At 42.9% G+C, this 21,676-nt stretch overlaps 2 protein-coding genes across 17 annotated transcripts in view; both read right to left on the reverse strand.

The window, feature by feature from the left end:
- epb41l2 (erythrocyte membrane protein band 4.1 like 2) overlaps positions 1 to 14,784 on the reverse strand; it is a 106,576-nt gene extending 91,792 nt beyond the window's left edge. For all 16 annotated transcript variants that reach the window (XM_084432154.1, XM_084432159.1, XM_084432158.1 and 13 more), the window contains exon 1: positions 14,615 to 14,784. The gene's annotated coding sequence lies outside the window, so the exon portion shown is untranslated. The remainder of the gene's footprint in view (positions 1 to 14,614) is intronic.
- Positions 1 to 21,676, reverse strand: part of LOC311304860 (dynein axonemal intermediate chain 1-like) — a 674,193-nt gene that overhangs the window by 391,912 nt on the left and 260,605 nt on the right. The window lies entirely within an intron of this gene.

Below are 21,676 nucleotides of genomic sequence, written 5' to 3' on the forward strand. Positions count from 1 at the left end.
GGTTTCACACACACTATACGGCCGCTTAATGAAATAACGTCATTTTATATCTGTTTAAAACATGATAATAAAAATAAAAAATAGCGATACTAGGAGGTTGGAATAGCGATACACTATCGTGAAGAGAAATATCGCAATAGTTAGCTGTATCGATACTTTTGCACAGCCCTACACTCTATATAAAACTTACATTTTTGTATAACCAAAACATCAGCTTCTGACAGCATGAAGATGAGCCAGAAGAAGCCTGATGAGGCTGAAGAACTGCATTAGTTACAATGTTTCAAATCCTACAATCCAAGGTCATGTCTGAGAGAGTCTTTATGTGTGCGCATGTAGTTTCTCTATGAAGGGGGCCGGCAGAAGCCGTCTAGTGTTGCTCAAAGGTGGCACACGTATAATGACTGCATGTTGTAAATGGCCAACAGATATATGAATTATACAACATTACAGGGCAGAACTGTGAAATAAGGACAAATCATTATTGCTGATTATATCTAATTCAGACAGCAGGGCTCCAGACTAACTTTATTTACTAGGAGCGCTGGAGCCCCCGACTGAACATTTCAGGAGCGCAAGCAGGAAATGTAGGAGCACACCTCAAACCAGCTTGCGATGCAATTATTCAAATTTCCCACAAAATAACTGTAATACTGACAAATTCTTTAATAATAAATAGACTTAACGTACAGATATTACAATGTGCAGTTTTCATTTAAGTTCACAGGGCTCCAGACTAACATCTGAGTTCTACTAAACAAATCTGGTAGCACTGGGGCTGACTTTAATTATTATCATTCATAAAGTCTTAATATTAATTCAAAAGCAAAACGAGTCAAAATGTATATTAAGTCCTGAGTCAAAATAGCCAATTAGCATCCTACTGTTTACAATGGTCATTTTTATTTTTAAATAAGTGTTAAAAAAAAAAAAAAAAAAGAGTTTTCCTACATCTTACATTTTTTAGTTTTAGGACAATCTTTGTAGGACAAACAAAAAATGTATTGGTCATCATCACATTAAAAATAACATATGTATATAATATTATAGTTTTGACGTGCTGGAACAAGATGTGTAGTACTTGTAAGCGTTTGACTATTGTCACAATACCGTAGTTATGGATAGAGTTACTACATCAGCCTAAATCCATGGTGAATGTTGCTGATTAGTGGACTGAAAGCCTTCTGTAAGTGTTTCCTGGTCAGCGCTGTTTGATCTGATATCTGTGGTTTAGAACAGGGAACTCTGCGCCGAATCAGAATGTTTGTCACTGGATCTCGTAGCGATGATGTTATTAATTCTGAGGCGAATTCAATGGATTTCTTCACTGGATCTCCAGAGTCTGGATCTCCTAGTAACAGTGTTGCGTGATCGTGATCAATATCGGCCCGCGACTGGCAGGTTCGGCCCGCTGCTCTGTCTGTTGTTGGTCCGAACTAATAAATGTATAAATAAGTAGCGCATTTTCGTTCCGCTTTCATTTTGTTTGCATTCGCTGCTCGTCAACATTGTGGTCGCGCCGGCGCGGTCGCGGTCTGGAGGCCTGGACAGTGAGTGCATACACTGACAAATCTACCGTTTTCAGCCGTGACTAATCTAAACGCCTCTGATTGGTCAATAGAAACATGTGTGATTGGTAATAGTGCTCAACAAAATATATATTTTAGATCTGCTCATGTAGTTATATCAAATCAACACTTATTTTTTTTCCCTTTAAATTGCGACAGTCATAATAGGGCATTTTTTTGTCCCTTATTCTTACATTTGAGGGTCATATTTGCTCATTATAAAAGCATAACTAGTCCTCACTTTAGATGAGCTCACAAACACAGTGAACTGACCGCTACTAAATGCTTTATAACTCCCTGAATTAACCCTGAATTACAGTAGAAATACATGTTAATAAAGCATTTATTAACACACTAAGTAACTATTACTCTATGTCTGAATAATAATATGCATTTAAACAGGTTATTAATCATTTACTTACACTTTCTAAGTGATCTTATGAACCACTGACAGCTCCTAAATAACCGGTGTGTAAATAATGCTATACTTCATTTAGAAATGATAAATTGATCATTAATAAAGTATGAAAATATAATTATTAAACACATTATAGATAAAGAATAAAGCATTTATAGCTGCATTTATAAACTGCTTATTAAATGTCTATTAATGCTTTATAAATGACGAATTAACGGTTTACTAATGCTCAACTAATGATTAATGGCGTGCAGTTATTATAACGTGTTCCCGAAAATATTTACCTGAAAATAACTTCAGTTGGCAGGACTTTAAATATAAAGTCCCATCGTACATACTTCCCCAGTTTCTCCTGGAAATAGATGGCATTAGGCAAGCTAACTGTGCTGCAAACTCAGTTTAATGTGGTCTCTGCTTCTGAATCTAGTGAGCTGCCCACGCAGACAGCCTTTATAGCCATCATGGCCGCAAAATAAAGAAATAAATGAAACGAGGCAGGAAGTGACAACATTTGACCCACGAGATTGACCCGAGAATGACCCTGCCATGAGCTCAGTGGAAAAAACCCATCCAAGACGACCGAGGAGGCAGGAGAACCTCCACGCAGAGCCGGATACACGAGCGCACATTCATCTGTGTGTGGAAATAGAGTTCAGCTAGGGTAGATCCAGAGTTCAGCCTAACTTCTATTGCTTTCTGTGTTTACAACCCTTCCCCACCGTCACAGCGCGAGTAAAGCGTGAGGTTTAGTGAAGAGTGCAGTCCACATCTTGAGCGGATCAATGAGAGAGGAAGATCACAACACACACACACACACACACACACTGATCCTTCACATGAGCAGCTCATACATCACCACATCAGCCCGAACGCTTCCAGCTGTTTGGATGAACTCGATCAGTTCTGGAGCGCGTACAACATGACATCATGGCGTTCCCACCCATCCGAGCCGGACCGCTCCGACACACGTGCCTCCGCAGAGGACTGGACTCCAGATATCCGACCCAGAACACGAGAACACAAGCCAAAGCCGTGAGGAGCACAAGCCCAGATGACATTACAGGACGTGCATCAGGACGGGTGAGACTCGACTAACTCACGCTCACCTGCATCCTTTACTTCACCTGCTTTATAAAAGGACTTTATTCATTATATTTCTCAACTATCTGACTTCACACATTTCGGCCACCCACCTGTTACTAATAAGGAAGTACATGAGAAAAACAACTCATTTGTTAATGGAAAACCATCCCATGAGCAAACGCTTGAAAACATTATGCTGGATGTAATCTGCGCTGCCATCTGTCCCGTGTTTTTGGGTGCAGAAAATAAAAAAAAACAGTGTTGAAAATGTTCATGTCATCAGTTTGGCCTCCCATCTGATCCCAACATCAGGAGATTACACAGGAACAACACAACGCCAATCACATTATGAAACACAGAGAGAGAGAGTGGGTCGATCAGAGCCGGCACACAGAATCAGCCTGAGTCCCGTCATGATGCGGTCGGGGTCTCTGGGGTGTTCCTTCGGGAGGAGAGATGTTTTTCCTGACGCTCCCTGTGGACACTGCTGTCTCCATGCGTTACAGCTGACATCATCCATCGACTGATCATTAACGTGATACTGTTGGCCACATCAGAGACTGAGCCACGCTCTTCACACAGACACACACGTCAGAAACCGCAGCCCTACGCAAAAACACAGCAGAATCCAGTCAGAAAACGGGAATTTACTGTGTAATGCAGACTGTCACTAAAGTCAGATGAATAAATCAAAAGTAGGGCTGGACACTGAATCAAATACTGTAGGCGTTTGGTACTCTCAGCTCGCTACTCTGCTGTGGAGCATTTTGTTAGCCAAAGATGGCAAATCTAATTAATATTGAGAAACTAAATTGTTACAGTCCCTGTTTTATCCCTTAAAACTCATCTTTAAATCACCAAAATTACACATTTAAAAGTTTTTTCCTTGGAAAAAAAAAACTTCAAGCCTTAAAATAGCTTCAATGTAACTCTACACCTGTGCCTCATTTAGTATGCGGTTCTATGCATATGCAAATTAGCCATTATTGTTTTAATTTTAATACATTACATTAGTTTTAAGAATTCAATTGATTAGACAGTATATCCAAAATATCCAAGATTTGTAACAACTGGAAGTTGGAAATGTCATTTTCAGGTCTGTGCTCAAAGTTGGACTGACAGCTAACAGGTTCAACTAGTAAAAACCAGAAATAAATTTGGGGAAAAAACAGAAATGAGGAACAAATCAAACTTCCTGGGGCCCTGATAAAGCAGCGGCGTCTTTCGAGACTAGACACACTTTCTAAAGGCAGGTCTCGTGTCCTACAGCACAGAAGTAGAGCTCGACCTCACTCGTCACTTCACTGAAGCGTTATGCTGTTATTTTAATCAGGTGTGTGGAAACGGGGACAGGTCTGAGGGTGCGCTTCCTGTCGGACCGTGCACTCCTGATGCGGTGGCATGCTGGGACAGCGATTGCTCAACCATTCGGAAGGGTTGTGGGAATCTGTGTATGAGAGCCGGCGCTCGGCCCATCCGCCCACAGAGACCCGTCACACACACACACACTTCAGCTGCTCACTACACCAGTGTCTGAACACTGAGAGATGTTATGGTTCTGATATGAAATATAATTTAAACGGATGAGTGTAAAAAAAAAAATTACAAATAAAATCACGCCCCCCTCACACAGTTGCCATGAAGGGCAAAATTAGCTATATAGACTAAAATCACTTTTTGCACCAGGCTGTAAACAATTTTTTTTCTGCTGTAAATTCGGCGAGCTAAACCGCCGTGACGGCGAAGTCGGCCAGCTAAACAGAAGACGACAGCGCCGTGACGGTGAAGTCGACCAGCTAAACAGAAGACGACAGCGCCGCGACGGCGAAGTCGGTCAGCTAAACAGAAGACGACAGCGCCGCGACGACGAAGTCGGTCAGCTAAACAGAAGACGACAGCGCCGCGACGGCGAAGTCAGTCAGCTAAACAGAAGACGGCAGCGCCGCGACGGCGAAGTCGGCCAGCTAAACAGAAGACGACAGCGCCGCGACGGCGAAGTCGGCCAGCTAAACAGAAGACGACAGCGCCGCGACGGCGAAGTCGGTCAGCTAAACAGAAGACGACAGCGCCGCGACGACGAAGTCGGTCAGCTAAACAGAAGACGACAGCGCCGCGACGACGAAGTCAGTCAGCCAGCTAAACAGACGACGACAGCGCCGCGACGACGAAGTCGGCCAGCTAAACAGAAGACGACAGCGCCGCGACGGCGAAGTCGGCCAGCTAAACAGACGACGACAGCGCCGCGACGACGAAGTCGGCCAGCTAAACAGAAGACGACAGCGCCGCGACGGCGAAGTCGGTCAGCTAAACAGAAGACGACAGCGCCGCGACGGCGAAGTCGGCCAGCTAAACAGAAGACGACAGCGCCGCGACGGCGAAGTCGGTCAGCTAAACAGAAGACGACAGCGCTGTGACGGTGAAGTCATTAGTAAACATTGCAAGGTGGCTATGGATGAACAACGACCAGATACGGCAAAAGTCGAACTGCAGTTTAAGTCACTTCCGTGTTTGATTCAAGAGAGAGACTGGAAGGTTGCCGCTTGGTTACAGCTTATTCACAGACGCACACTGACGGTAAGACCACTCGACAGAGCTTTAGCGGTCCATCCCTGTCCCAGTGTGCGTGTTTCCCTCAGGCTGATTAGAAAGAGAGAGAGGAACAGCCTGGGGTTTGGCTTCTTCCCAACCATAGTTAAAAACAGCTTATCTGCAGGAGGCCAATTTGCAGAGCCAACCTTTCACCTGAAGCCCAAGAGATGAAGTCATTTGGGTAAAATGTGCTCCTCAAATCGCAGCGCTTTAACAGCACGTGTCCTGTAGAGCACTGCTGGATTTGTCTTGCAAATACTGTCGTGTGCAGCAGTCATTGGGCATCGCAAGCATCATTAGCCAACTGTAGCTGTAAATCCCATCGTTTGACAAGTGTGAGTCCCAAAAACATCCCGTCGAACATCGACCCGTGTGGTTGAACTACAGCTCTCGGCCTGTGATTAGGAGTGTAGTTTCGTGCTACCACGACAAACTCTAGATCAAACAGCTGGAAGTAAAGTGAAATAATCTACGGTTTCGGGAAACAGTCGTGACTAGCTAGTTCATTTCTCCAATGATGCATCTTATAATGAACTTATGTGGCCAAAAAAAGTATGACAAAAATGTTTTATATCCGGCGACATCGCTAATTATGACCTATATACACCAAACTTTCCAGGTTTGTACCTAGTTATATTATAAAGACATTTACAGAGGGATTTGTAAATATATTATTCCTAGCCTGATTTATATAACATTTTATTCCAAAAACATGGCGAAAATCATTTTAAGGCAATTCTGATTTACAGGATTTACATTTTTTTTACATATGCAAATTAGCGCATATTTAATTAGATATTGCCTAATTTGCATATTTAGAAATTAAATTGAAAAAATAAAAAAAAATCTCAAAAAATTCATCTTAATGTAGGTAATCAACTGGGAAAGTTTCATGGTGATATCTGCTAGTTAAAAAAAAAAGTACCCTATTCACCTGTAGTGTCTCGCCTTAAAGTCAGATTTTTGCTCCTGAGTGAAAGTTGTAGAAACCAGAGACAGCTGATTGGTTTTCTCATCAGAACATGACAAACACTTGCCAAACAGATTACATTTCACAATTAATATTACATGTTGTCTCGTAGAAATGCACATTTGACAGTTGGGATGCAGATTTATGTTCATCAACAAAAACATCTGTAAAAATTGTAACAACCTCAATTTTATAGGAACCTATAAAATGTTATAGGGTAAAATGTGGTCTTCCGTAGTACTTGGCTCATGTTCACCACAGGTAAAGCCAAGCTTCGCACCTCACTGCCATGGTCAAATGTAACTGTATGGTTTCTATGGCATTTGTTATGAAAAACAGCAGCCTGAAGACATTCAGTTTAATACAAGTGCACAAAAACTGCTATAGCTTAACAACAATACTGTAATTATATTCCACGCCTCCTTTAAAACATGGCCGGTTTCACAGACGAGGCTTAAGCTAGTCCCAGAATAAAGCTCATGTTTGAGCGGTTTTAACTGAATCATCTCTTAAAATATGTCAGTGTCATTGTTTTGTCTGAAGACGCACATCAGTAATGTTTTTATCTAGGGCACATTTATAAAAGCTCCTTAAATGCCCTAACTGAACTAAAGCCTAATCCTGGCTTAATCTAAGCCCAGTCTGTGAAACCAGGCCTTAAATGTCGACATTAATAATATAATAAAATTCAATATGAATATCCCGCATTTCGACCACAATCCCATGGTTTCAGTTAGTGTTACTACAGTAGATCATGGTAAACGTTGACGACGTGTCGACTGAAAAGCCTTCTGCACCGTTTCCTCTGGCTTTAAAGTAGTTTAAATCACGAGGCATTTGATTGGTGGTTTGTATGGGAGAACTGACTCTAACGTACACCGAATCTCACAGCGCTGATGAATGTTTCGTGTGGCACGCGGTTCAAATGAGCAGCATCGTTTCATTAATGTTTCTCATACGCAACAGAAACGGCAGCGCTTATCGGTAAAGGCAAACTGGTACTGGCACCAGTGCGAGTCATTCAAGTTTTCTGTAATTTAATGTTTAAATATGCAAATTAGGCACCATCTAATTAAATATGCACTAATTTGCATATATATATAAAAAAAAACGAAATCTGAGTATTGGATAAAGCCAGGTTCAAAATATTTTTTTCATTGTGTTCACATATTAGATGGGGAAAAAATGACAGAGGGATTTATGGATATCTACTTTTGTTATCCTGTAAATCATAATATACTGTCAATAGCCTTAAAACATTTATTTTCGCCATGTTTTTTGGGAATAAAATGTTATATAAATCAGGCTAGGAATAATATATTTACAAATCCCTCTGTAAATGTCTTATACATGTCTTATAATATAACTAGGTACAAGACTGGAGAGTTTGGTGTGTATCGGTGCTGCTGAAGTGGAGATTTCGGACTTGGAGAATGAGAGAGAAGTCATTTTGAGTAAACGGACTTTAAAGATTTATCATCAGCCAATGAGATTGCGCATTCAGCCCTTTTACTTTCACGATTGGTTGCTGATAAAAAGGAAATGACCATATTTGGATCCGACAGCATTGTACAGGAGAGAGAGAGCTTTCTAACGGTGTGTGTGATGACAGGGTGACCGCAGAGATCGCGGAGCAGCGGGAGGATTAAGAACATCAACTTTTGTTGAATTTATGAGAAATCTACAGACGCAAACAGACAAAGTGTGTAAAATAAAGACCTAAATGTGTATTTCTGACTTTTTTTCACCACAAGTCTGAAAGAAGACATGTTATTGAAGACAAATATCCCAAAATCTCTAAATTGACCAGTAAAAAAAAAAAAAAGCGATGTTATTGCCTGCCGTGTCTCGCCTTAAGGAAGATTATATCGTAATAATTATCGTTATCACTTGATCACCCAGCCCTAGCTGAACGAACCCTTTCTGTGTAAATATGTATTCTAAAGTCAGCTTGTTTCTGTTGCACTAACCCCGCCCACAGGGAGATCTGATTGGTCCATATCATCAGACATGATCTGATTGGCTGACTCATTTCCCGTGAGCACAGCCACTGTATGGACACCTGTGCGTTACAGGGTTCGAATAACTTCCGGACAGCCCACGAGTTCACATCACCCTTCCCTACACTACAATCCAACAGAGTTTTCCATTGGTTTTTGGATTACTGCAGAAAATATTCTGAGATTCTCCATTTCTTACAAGTTGTGTTCATCATGATTTTGGATTTTGAAGCTCAAATTCAATCAGCAGAGGTAAAAGGCTAAACGTAGGCTATAAACAAACTACGCTAGTCACTGTCATGGTTAATCTTTAGGACAATGACAGCATGGTGACAGTTACACCTGGCTGAGAGTGTGTGGATATCTCTCTCTGTCACGGAGATGATGCTGTGTCTTCATAGGGCTTTCTGTGCTCTGATCAGGGGCTTTTCTCTGGCCTCTTCATAGCAGTGAATGCTAATTGGTCCAGTTCCCACTGATGCTGTTGACTGTGTGCCATCATCATCATCATCATCATCTTCTTCACCAGAGGAGATTCCCACTGACCATCTCGTCTTCCTCGTCCCGCTCAGACCGTCGGCTCAGTCCCAGCGTGTGATGATGAAGCTCCTTCAGGTTACCAGCAGCACCTGTCGTGTGTGTGTGTGTGTGTGTGTGTGTGTGTGTGTGTGTGTGTGTGTGTGTGTGTGTGTGTGTGTGTGTGTGTGTGTGTCCCGCGGTCATTAGAGAGGAGCATGGATGAGAACGAGTCAGGACGCTCGCTCTGTGAATGGAGCCATTGTGCTGTGGTTTAGTGAGACAGAAGAGAGGGAGTGATGGGAGAAAGACAGGATTGGACTGCTCCCTAACACACAACACTGGCCATCACAACACATGAGAATACTTTATCATGTACAGTTTGCTTTCTTTAATAGTTTGGTCCAATCCGAGACGGGGTGGACCCAAAAACTGTGAAAAAAAGATGGACGAAAAGTCAATCAAAGATTGCAGAAAAGTGAAGCCGACAATGTCCATTTATGGCCCTGATATTATATATGATTTAATCCGTCTGTTTAATGTTTAATCCATTCCTTCCTAGTTAGAAAAGTTCCTGAAGGAAGAATGTGCAGCGCTCTGTGTTTGCCGGACTGTGATGAAGTCTGTCATGTTCACACTCGTTTCTGTCTGTAGTTTGGGATTTGAGAGAGGAAGAGCAGGATAAAGCTCTTCCTGATGAGAAAGCACACGGGTTGAGACGTGTTGTCCTCTCACGCTCCTCGTGTTAGTGCAGTGGGCGGCTTCACTGTCCCACAGGTGCACATCACCATAGCAACCGTCACCAGGCTCACCTGTACTCCAGCTCACAGGAAACCGCATCACTGTCAGCACGCCACATCTGGCTTTACATGAGGCTTTTCTCCTGCTTGATGTCAGAATGAGAGGAAAGTCAGAGACCCTGAAGCGAATGCCTAAGCTCTTAGTGAAGATGAGTTTACGGTGCAACACCTGTATTACTGCTGTGTATCAATAGTGTGCTCAAGCTGCATGATGGCTGTATGCTGTTGAGGAGAAATCCAGCTCTCCGTGTAAAAACCTGCAAACGTCCTCGTGGATCTGAACACACGCTTTCACAGCTGTTCCTTCAGATGACACCGACTGTCCATGTGTGTGTGTGTGTGTGTGTGTGTGTGTGTGTGTGTGCCAACAGACACGTTCAACACCACAACACTGGCTCAACATCAGTCTTATTTCATGAGAACAGTCTTTCTAAATGTCAGTGAAATTTCACAATCATCAGTTCTTCAGGAAAAGCTAATACTAGGTTAGTAAGTCCTCAAAACAGTTACAGAAGACATGCAAACAGGAAGATGTACCAAGGAGTAATAGCCTACAACAGAAATGTAATAAGTACTCAAATGTAAAATAACACTGCTGTATACATTACCTATACAGGGCTCTTCTGGCTCAAACCGAGGCGGAGGAGGTAAGATAATTAAACGAGTATTTTCCGTAGAGCATCATATAGCCTAACTGTGTTTCCCACAGTATTTCAGTGGGTGGAGGTCGTAACCTCTAGGGGGGGTCGGGGGTCATGCCCCCCCGGAAGAACATTGTGTACATTTTAAAGATAAACCCATTAATCTGGTGCACTTCGAATCCCCCGAATCCACTGTTAAAAATAAATAATCCACCCGCCCAAAATATGATGTTCTCTGATAGATATCTGATCGTCACAGTACACTTACGCAGATTCTCATTAAGCATGATGAACACATCACACTGAAGTAGGCGGATTTAAAATGAACATTTATTTAAAATAAAAGTTCTTCTTTTGGCAAAATTGCATTTCCTTAATCACCTAAACGGAGGCTTTACTCCCTGCAACCCTTACTGGAAAACACTCTTATCAGAATACAGTTTCTTTACCTTTTATAAAGGGCATTTGTTCCCTAATTTTATTAAATGTACGCTCCATCTTTCATTTCAAATTCTTCAATTTGATCAATATTCAATAAGAATAAGACACTAGGCTTTTCATCAAAACGTTGGGAAACACGGTAAGACTAATATATCATCATCAGCTATAGGCCATCGATCGCCACTGACATTAAATGAAATAAAGTCAGAATCATCCTCGCGGTTTCGGTGATTCCCTTGTTATTTTTTATTTTATTTTTGGATATTGGCGGTTTGATCAGGGCATTGGTCCGGTTGGGCAAGTACAATTCTCTCTCACTTGTCCCTTAAAGAAAACAAACACACACACGTGTCCCGGACAAGCGGTAATGTCGAGCCCTGATATGTTTCCTTGATGGTTTTCCCTGAAGAGAAATACGCTGTTGAAAACGTAAGTGAAAGAGTGACGCTCGTTCATGGTGTTTTACCGTGATGAGAGTTCTGTGTCTTTATTAAACTCAACATTATAATGATTGATCTGTCATCCACCCTCGGTTAATTGGAATGTTATGTTTTTATTACTTGCCCCGCCCGACCCGCGGATTATGATCCGCCTAGCATTATCGGTGAACTACACGGCTTGAGAATGAACACAGGCCGGGAACCCGGGGGCGTGACCTTTCCAACACGATGACGTAATACGTGCCGCATCTCAGAGATGGTACAAGACACGCATTTGTGCACTTGTATATTTTTTTAGAAAATGTCAGATCGTTTCGCTGGATAAGACTCTTATTTCTCGACTGGGATCGTGTCGAGACGTTGAAGCTGCATTGAGACGGACATCTGAACCTTCTGTGAACACTGGTGTAGTTGGTTGCCATTGAAGTCCATTCTGTGTAGAAAAATCCTAGAATGTTTTCCTCAAAAACCTTAATTTATTTTCCACTGAAGAAGGAAAGACATGGATATCTTGGATGACATCAGGGTGAGTAAATTATCAGCAACATTTTTTTTGAAAGTGAACTAATCCTTTAAAAAGTCAAATCAACTTGCATGCAGAAACTTCCCAAAGCCAAATAACCCCGAATGGGTCAAACAAGACACTTCCCTTTACTCCAGACGGCCACAAACACAGACTAACAGACGGACGGAGGGGGTTTACACTTAAATATGCTCATGCTGCACTCGTGCAGTAATCTCACAACACACTCGACGGACAGGAAAGACTACAAACACAACACATGATGCTTTTCCTCTGTGTGTGTGTGTGTGTGTGTGTGTACACGGATCTGACAGATGGTCTGGGATAAAGCTACACTGGTAGATTCAGTGACCAGCGGAAAACCATCCAATTGGAAGTAACCCCTTCAAACCTCACCCAATGGAGGTCCGCTAGAGCCCCGAGATCCGCCACTCGCCTCAGGCTAATCCCAGCGCTAGCACCCGCGGGGCGGGGGACGCCTTCTCATGACGGGCCGCTTGCGTTCGGCAAAACAACACCTAAAAGCGTTTAACAGGAATGAAGCCGTGCACCGGCTGCTCTCGGCAAACACTGAAGCCTGACTGCACGTCCACACTCTCACACTTACACACGCAAATATTTGCTCCAGAAACCGGCAGCATGTTGACACACACACACACTTCATTACAGGATACAGACCCGTACGCATTAGAGAGACAGAGGTACGAGGAAAGAAAACTGCATCACACTATCATGTGCAGAAGAAAGCACTGTGTTTCGTACAGAACTGTGTGTACAGAATGATAAGTTCACTTGATATCACTCTATCACACACACACACACACACACACCGTCTCTGTTTGACACCACAGATTTCCCCTAAGAACTCAGTGTCCCGTGCAGATACGCATACTTGCACTGCATTATGATTTTTGTGCATGTAATGGAGCAGAAAATCGAGTTTGTGCTGATAAAGGGAGAGGGAAGGGATGAGAGGGAAATTAAGGGGGTTTGCAAAATATGTAAAATTAAAATAAACTCCAAGAAAGTGTTTCTCAACTTCAAAACGGATGGGCTATTCTAGAGCAAGAGGTTCTGAACGCCTGACAAGAGTGTGTGTGAATCCTGGTAAACACAGGCGTGTCTGGATTCACACACTAGGTTTGAGATTGTTTGTGGGCCTTAAAGTCACCATGAAATCACAATTCTTATAGTTTATGGAATATTGCCGTGTTTATTTATCGGTTGCCATCGTGATTGTGTTTAATTCATGCGTCTCGTTATCTTGAATCAGAATAAGTTCCTCTTGCAGCATCTCTTCTCTTCTCTGATGACGAGGGCGGAGCAACCTGTCAATCACAAGAGATCCACCAATAGCAGACCACAACCATCCAATCAATTCCTCACGGACACAATCAAGCCACACCCACATTTGTTCTTGTTCCTGAAGCGTTTCACTCGGATATATACACGACACAATAGGAGAGACAAGATGATCACAACTTCCATTTCATGCAGCTTTACGCACTTTGGGAAAGCATCGACCAGCTACAAAAATATTGTTAAGTTGTTGTTGTCGGTGTGTGTAAATTCTCCAGTTGCTGTCCTTTTACCAATTCAAAACCATAATACACCGCATTAAACAGTGTAAGACGTCTTCAGATGTACATAACATAATCACCTCAGATTTTAGGTGCTTTTTTGCAGCATTTTGTGAATTTTAAATATATATCAAATACCATGCTGCAATGTTGTTAATATTTTAGTGAAGAAATAAAATAAAAAAAACGAAGCTTGACTTTGAGGGTCGAGCGAGCCTGCGTTGTCGCGTTGCGCGCAGTGTGTGTGTGTGTGTGTGTGTGTGTTGTAACGTAGAGCACATCTGGACAGAAGGTTCGCGTCACAGAAACGCTGCAGAAGATGGCGCCGCGTCATCCACGCGTTGATTGCATGTTAAAAACACTACCAGATCAAACACTTAAAACACACATCGAGGACGACACACACACACACACACAGGGCTGTGATCGCACGCCAGCCACGCGGGCAACTCGCTGCATTAAGGGCACGTGCCACTGAGTTTCAACGAACAAAACACGTTAACGTGATTATTCCGGCCTCCAGCTGCTCGAGACGGCCTGTTGTTCTGCCGTCCATCACCCGGAGGAGCGGAACACACGCGTTCAGGCGAGCACTGAGACCGCTGTAAACATCACCAGGCTATGGAGATTACAGCCTTACATAAAGACGGCATAGGGGATTTGACACGGCCGTGGAGAGTGTGTCCACATGTTAGATATGAAACACACACTTAACTCCCATCCTCACACAGTAACGGTTACAGGTAGACCAACGACATCCACAAACACCACAGCAGTGCGAGTGCGATTAACACGCGAAAGGCTGTAAATCACCATCACACGAGTCATTCACATGGATCTAACTCAGAGTGACCATCCCACACACATAAACGAGCAACAGTTATTAATATTACACCGAACAGTTTATCTTTTGGAAGCCGTGACATTAGACTAACGGCTCATACTGACGCGCTCCTGCAGACTTCAATCAGATCCATGCGGGATCATCCAGGGAAATACACACAAACACCGAGGATATGATTAAAAGCAGCCTTAATCAGCCTACCTTATTCACTCTAGACGAGCTCAGCGAAACTTTCAGGATGAGGTCTCCGGGAAAGAGCTTCCGACAGCCTCAGAAATGTAAAATTGAAATTCCCACACCGAAATCTTTCTGGGAGAAAAGCCAACGTAGTGAAACAAGCGAACCTTCAACCCTCCCCTCGACGACGCGCTGAAACCCCGCCCTCTGCGTTACGATTGGCTGGCAGAAATCGAACTCGAAATGTAATTGGTGGGACTCGCTGTCTGTCTGGAATACTCGTCTGCTATTGGTGGGCTCTGGGAGTAGTTCATAATAAGGATGTTGACTGGCGAACTGCGGACAAAAGGAACCGCAGGAAGACTGTTGACTTTCAGTGAAATAGCGCTCACTAGTGGATGATCTACTCAAAGACAGAACTAGTCAAATAATCCAGTCTATTTCACCTACAACTGATATATGTACCTCAACTGAAGTAACTTATTAAGTTATCATACAGGTTTTATTCACCATTGTAACTGCTCTAAACTACAGTACATTAAACATGGGATCTCCTTCAAACCCAGTAAAACCTTTCTTTGTTTAACTTCTTTAATGACAGCGAACAAATTACCATGTTACTGGATAGGGGCGAATTCAGGTTGATTTATTTTGGACACTTTTTGCTATTGAGATGACTGGAAAAAGATGAATTCACCTTTATATATTGTAATAACTATAACTAATATTTGGGGTTATCAGCTGTGATTAAGGGTCCATGCCGTCTCTCACTCATAAAGCATCTGGTAATAACGGTGGTATTTTGGTAAGGCTGCTATTAGACAAAGATAGAATCTGCGGACTATTTTTGCAGTTTCTGCACTTATTCTGGTGAAAAAAAATGGAGAAACCCGAGGAATGAATTTAAATATGAGTAAATAAGTTGCAAAGTTTGCACTATTTTCGGATTATTTTGATAAATAAAATAATTCATTTTTGTTCAATAAATATACTGTCATTAAAATATGTTAATTTAAAAAATACAGATACAAAATTATTCTGATATTTTATTATATGACCTGATTAATGTCATTTTTTTATTTTATGGTTTCATCATAAATATTCTAATTTATATGAATGGTTTCAATATAAATATCTCTAAGACGGACACCCAACTTAGTGATATCTCCCATTTGAATCTGATCATGTCAACAGATGGAAAAGCCAGCAGCTGTTTATTATCATGTTAATTATTGTGCCTTTAAACCCCAAATACCATACTTTACATATTCTGGCCTTATTGAAAAACTATTGCTTTAATTACCTTGAACAAAACCGAAAATCATTAACAAGAACTTTGTCTCAAAATATAGTCAATAATTTTTTTAATAAAAATGATTATTTAAAACTTTGTACCGTATAACTTTTACTTGCAGCTGAAAGCATCATCAAATAACCCATAGTGTTTTATTAACTAAGTGTTTTCTCAGCTGAAGGTGTTTGTCGTAACCGGGCCCGGGTCATCAGTGAAGTGAAGGTTACTCTAAGACTCTTCACTGAGTCAAAGACGAGGAGCAGAACGTTTCCTGAACACATACAGACCCATAATGCACCACACCAGTGCTCTGTGTTTCCCCCCGAAACAAACCATCTCACGTCACGTCTTATTTAAAGTCTGCTTGAAGTCGAAATGAACGCATGTTAATCCAGAGATCAAGCCCCGCCTTCTATTCAATCTTCCCTGTCACTCAGGAATCTGTCACAATACACAGCATCGTTCTCAGTGATGATGATGATGATGATGATGATGATGATCAGTATTCAGCTGCAGTCAGTGATCAAAACACTCATTCATCAACCAACAGCTTCATCAGACACATCCACAGCATTGATCATGTGTGACGATGCGTCTGTTTCACCATTCAAAGGTTAAATCACAATCAAATGTGTCTAAATCTTGGGTTTAATGTGTCTACACTCTAAAAAAATCAGAGCTTGGGTTATTTTTTCTACCCAAGTCCAAATGTGTAGGGTTAAATGTAGGCAGTATGTTTTCAAAACTACATAAAATATGCTATACTGTAAAATATGATCAAAAATAAAGGAATTATCATGCAAACCAGTGGTTGCACGGAGTATTTAAAAAAAAAAAAGTTTAGAGGATTTAAATTAATCCGTAAACATGAATTCATGTATGAAGTATAAAAAATAAATAAATAAATAAACTAGTACTATAATAAAAATTAATTAACCCATTATAATGGGTTATATAAATAACTTGATTTGCTGGGTAAAATGAACCCAACATGTGTTCTGTCCTATATGTACCCAGCTCTTGGGTTGAACACCGCCCAGAATGGGTTGTTTTTTAACCCAGTGATTTTTAGAGGGTTATTGCATGTAGATGTGAAGGTTTATGACGATGAGAAACACGAATACAGTGTGTGGACTCGTAGTGTGTGTGTGTCACTCACCGGAGGACGGGCAGATGTCCCGCAGAGAGTATGGCCATAATCCATCCGCATTCAGACACACAGACAGAGAGAGAACAGAGAGTTAGAAACAGAGCAGATGAAGAGGTGTGTGTGTGTGTGTGTGTGTGTGTGTGTGTGTGTGTGTGTGTGTGTGTGTGTGTGTGTGTGTGTACCTGTGTGATGCTGTTCTCCGGGGCTCAGATGACTCCGGTCACCTGCACACACTCATTAGCCTGATGTAGTGTATGCTAGCCTGTGAGGTGTTCTTCCGCTAGTGCCGCGACTGCTTCCGCTGACGCTCCTGTGAAACCCCAGAGCATGACTGTACAGATCTCGCAGGATTATCACTGTCCAGCACTGTCCTGGGCCGCACACATCCGGCAAACACACACACACAGATCCTGCTGAGTGTGTACCGCACTCAGAGTTACGCAGGCTAATACCTGGGGGTAAATATAGCCTGTTCTGATCTGACCGCTGGCCAATGCCTGAGGACCACAGTGACTCTACTGCGGATTTAGGAGACAGTGACTCTGATGCTTTTAAAGCCTCTTGATGCTAAGATTGGCCTTAGTCACACACTGTACACTGACACACACACACACACACACACACACTCACTCACGCACACACACACACACACACACACACAAACTGACAGTCTCTCACACAATGACAGTCTCTCACACACACACTCACACAAACTGACAGTCTCTCACACACACACACACACACACACAAACAGATGCACACAGGTGAAAGGAATCAATAACTAGGCAAATCAAATCAGTAACCATGACAACCAATAAAGAGCGGGAGCATGGGAACGTGGGTCAAACTGAACGGGCAAACAGAAACTGAATTCAAATGTGCGTGAAGTTGAGATGTTCGTCAAAAGTATATATCACTGCAAAGGTATTTTCAAATTTGTACTTTTAAGCAAATAACGAAGAAAAAAACAACGGCACCGTAAGAATCTCGGGGCCTTTGAATCACGTTCAGTCTGTTGTGTGTTTCGCGCGTTGGAGCGCGAGCAGTAAGTGCTGCTGCAGTTCACTCTACAGCCACCGGTGGCGCTAACAACAAGAGTTTCTCACTTCTACCAGAGAATGTCTAATAAGGGGAGAACTTCCACTCCCAGTAAACTTCCGGCTTCTGAACTGGTTGCAGTTCCACTCTGGCTCCACATGAGGGCGCTCACAGGACGAGTGCAGTTCCACTCTGGCTCCACATGAGGGCGCTCACAGGACGAGTGCAGTTCCACTCTGGCTCCACATGAGGGCGCTCACAGGACGAGTGCAGTTCCACTCTGGCTCCACATGAGGGCGCTCACAGGACGAGTGCAGTTCCACTCTGGCTCCACATGGGGGCGCTCACAGGACGAGTGCAGGATGAATGGAGGTCTATGGCGCTATACCCCTCAAAATCCACTTTTCTCAGGATATAATTTTTTGTCTAGTAATTTGAATGTTGTATTCGAAAGGAGATGCAAAGAAATTACACACTGCTGGGTGTTAGATTTTTTAGAGTCACTTATTTGCTTTAAAAAGTCTTTTAAAATGTCAGTGACGTCATACACATCGTACGACCAGAGATACTGCTTTACGGCAATCCTTCAGTCACTTTGGTGCTTTAGCTCTGCACTTTCTTCTCTCTCGAGGCATCGACAACACAGCTGACACAGGTAAACACACACAGCTGACACAGGTAAAAACACACAGCTGACACAGGTAAACACACACAGCTGACACAGGTAAACACACACAGCTGACACAGGTAAACACACACAGCTGACACAGGTAAACACACACAGCTGACACAGGTAAACACACACCACAACTGACACAGGTAAACACACACAGCTGACACAGGTAAACACAACACAGCTGACACAGGTAAACACACACAGCTGACACAGGTAAACACACACAGCTGACACAGGTAAACACACACAGCTGACACAGGTAAACACACACAGCTGACACAGGTAAACACACACAGCTGACACAGGTAAACACACACAGCTGACACAGGTAAACACACACAGCTGACACAGGTAAACACAACACAGCTGACACAGGTAAACACACACAGCTGACACAGGTAAACACACACCACAACTGACACAGGTAAACACACACAGCTGACACAGGTAAACACACACAGCTGACACAGGTAAACACACACAGCTGACACAGGTAAACACAACACAGCTGACACAGGTAAACACACACCACAACTGACACAGGTAAACACACACAGCTGACACAGGTAAACACAACACAGCTGACACAGGTAAACACACACAGCTGACACAGGTAAACACACACAGCTGACACTGGTAAACACACACCACAACTGACACAGGTAAACACACACAGCTGACACAGGTAAACACACACAGCTGACACTGGTAAACACACACCACAACTGACACAGGTAAACACAACACAGCTGACACAGGTAAACACACACAGCTGACACAGGTAAACACACACCACAACTGACACAGGTAAACACACACAGCTGACACAGGTAAACACACACAGCTGACACAGGTAAACACACACCACAACTGACACAGGTAAACACACACAGCTGACACAAGTAAACACAACACAGCTGACACAGGTAAACACACACCACAACTGACACAGGTAAACACACACAGCTGACACAGGCAAACACACACAGCTGACACAGTTAAACACACACAGCTGACACAGGTAAACACAACACAGCTGACACAGGTAAACACACACCACAACTGACACAGGTAAACACACACAGCTGACACAGGAAAACACACACAGCTGACACAGGTAAACACACACAGCTGACACAGGTAAACACACACAGCTGACACAGGTAAACACACCACAAACACACACAGCTGACACAGGTAAACACACACAGCTGACACAGGCAAACACACCACAGCTGACACAGGTAAACACACACAGCTGACACAGGTAAACACACACAGCCGACACAGGTAAACACACACCACAACTGACACAGGTAAACACACACAGCTGACACAGGCAAACACACACAGCTGACACAGGTAAACACACACAGCTGACGCAGGTAAACACACACAGCTGACACAGGCAAAGACACACAGCTGACACAGGTAAACACACACAAACACACACAGCTGATACAGGTAAACACACACAGCTGACACAGGTAAACACACACAGCTGACAGGCAAACACACACAGCTGACACAGGTAAACACACACAGCTGACACAGGTAAACACACACAGCTGACACAGGTAAACACACACAGCTGACACAGGTAAACACACACAGCTGACACAGGTAAACACACACAGCTGACACAGCTGACACAGGTAAACACACACAGCTGACACAGGTAAACACACACAGCTGACACAGGTAAACACACACAGCTGACACAGCTGACACAGGTAAACACACAACACAGCTGACACAGGTAAACACACACCACAGCTGACACAGGTAAACACACACAGCTGACACAGCTGACACAGGTAAACACACACAGCTGACACAGGTAAACACACAACACAGCTGACACAGGTAAACACACACAGCTGACACAGGTAAACACACACAGCTGACACAGCTGACACAGGTAAACACACACAGCTGACACAGGTAAACACACACAGCTGACACAGGTAAATACACACAGCTGACACAGGCAAACACACACAGCTGACACAGGTAAACACACAACACAGCTGACACAGGTAAACACACACACAGCTGACACAGGTAAACACACACACAGCTGACACAGGCAAACACACCACAGCTGACACAGGTAAACACACAACATAGCTGACACAGGTAAACACACACAGCTGACACAGCTGACACAGGTAAACACACACAGCTGACACAGGTAAACACACACAGCTGACACAGGTAAACACACACAGCTGACACAGGTAAACACACAGCTGACACAGGGAAACACACAACACAGCTGACACAGGTAAACACACACAGCTGACACAGGTAAACACACGTGCTAGAAGAGTTTTTGTTTTGTTGTTTCTAAAGACCATCAAGCGGTATCTCTGGTCGTAATCAGTCCTTCACTGACCAATCAGCGTTCATTAGCAGAATGCTAGCGTGTTATGGGCAACAACAACTCAACCTGTAAGAAATCTAAAGGACATAAGTACTCGTTCACTCAACTTTCGACCTATAACCCATGTTGAACTTGCAAAACCTACAATCAAATCTGAGATTTCTCAACGGCAATCGGGTGAAAGAGACACATTTAGCGCCATAGACTCCCATTCATTTTGCACTCATGGGCGATCGCCCCCAGTGGAGCTCTGGTGGAACTACAACCAACATTCGGTACAATAGGGCTTAATAGGGAGTGGCCAGGCTCTCTGTAGACGGGCTCTGCTTCTACGTAGAGTTCGTTTAACAAAAAAATTATAGAAAAATAAAAATGTTGTGGTCACTGTGGAAGCTCGTTTTCATGAGATAAAAAAGTAACAATTATCGCAATTTTTTATTTATTTTTTATTCTGTGGCAGAAACAAGCTTCCCTAGTCACAGTCGTGGGAAAAGAGATGATTCTTCAAAAAAAAAAATTATTCCAAGAAAAAAGTTCACAGA

Source organism: Rutilus rutilus, assembly GCF_951802725.1.
Source record: "Rutilus rutilus genome assembly, chromosome: 15".
NCBI classification, from domain to species: Eukaryota; Metazoa; Chordata; class Actinopteri; order Cypriniformes; family Leuciscidae; genus Rutilus; species Rutilus rutilus.